Source organism: Kogia breviceps, chromosome X, assembly GCF_026419965.1.
Source record: "Kogia breviceps isolate mKogBre1 chromosome X, mKogBre1 haplotype 1, whole genome shotgun sequence".
Taxonomy (NCBI): Eukaryota; Metazoa; Chordata; class Mammalia; order Artiodactyla; family Physeteridae; genus Kogia; species Kogia breviceps.
In genome coordinates, this window is record NC_081330.1 from 92,478,703 (window position 1) to 92,479,805 (window position 1,103).

Genomic DNA, 1,103 nt, shown 5'->3' on the forward strand with positions numbered 1-1,103 from the left:
TAGAACAGTGTTTAAGTAACTATCTGACGATATACAGCTGGTAAATGGATGAAGCGCTAAATGGTAAAGTTAGGTAAGTGAGGGCTCTGGTTTGAACAATGTCATTGAGGACAGACGGGCCAATGAAGATTTTCTTGCAAGTTCACTTTTGAAGCTGATGAGGAAGTATATGAGGATATCTCCTGGCAGACAGTAGGAGGTATTCCAGATGGTGGAAATGGCAAAGACAAAAACCGTAAAGGTAGAGGAACAAGCAAACAACTCGGTTTTGGAACAGGTGTTGACATTTGGGGAATTTAAATGGAAGTGAACAGACACAAGTATCGTAGGCTGGGGAAAAATATTCCTGGAATTTCTCAACCGAACTGACTCCCAGGACAGGTATCGGGCCTGGCCCTGTGTCACCCCCATCAGGCTGTGACCACCACACTTGCTGCCTGCCCCTTTCTAGCCTAACATACTGTGAGCCCTAGGGCCTGGTAGCTGAACCTCTACCACCAGACTGATGGCTCCGTGATAGCTTTATTTTTTTTTCTCCTCAAATTGGCTATATTCTCTTTATTTTACAAAGACAACATGTAATACCCAGAAGTGTTTTTTTTTTAACTTTGTATTCTGAAATAATTTTAGATTTACAGAGGTGTGGCAAAGACAGTAGAGAGAGTTCTCATACCTGTTATCCAGCTCCCCCTAATGTTAGCAGCTTGAATAACCATGGCACATTTATTAAGGCTAAGAAAATCACATTGGCACAGTACTAGGAACTCCAGACTTTATTTGGATTTCACTGGTTTTTCCACGAATGTCTTTTTTCTGTTCTAGGATCCAAATAAGGATACACTGTTAACTCTTTCTGTGTAACAAATTACCACAATCTTAGTGGCTAAAAAATCATGCATTCATTAATATCTCCCAATTTTTGCAGGTCAGGCAGCCAGGCTGGCTTAGCTGGCTCCTCTACTCCAGTGGCTCTCAAGAAGGTACAATCAGGGGAGGTGTGGGCAGGACTGAGGACTCATCTGAAAGCCAGACTGGGGAAGAATCTGCTCCACACTTGCCCTCACATGGTTTGGGGCAGTTCTCAGTTCTCTGCAGCCTGTTAA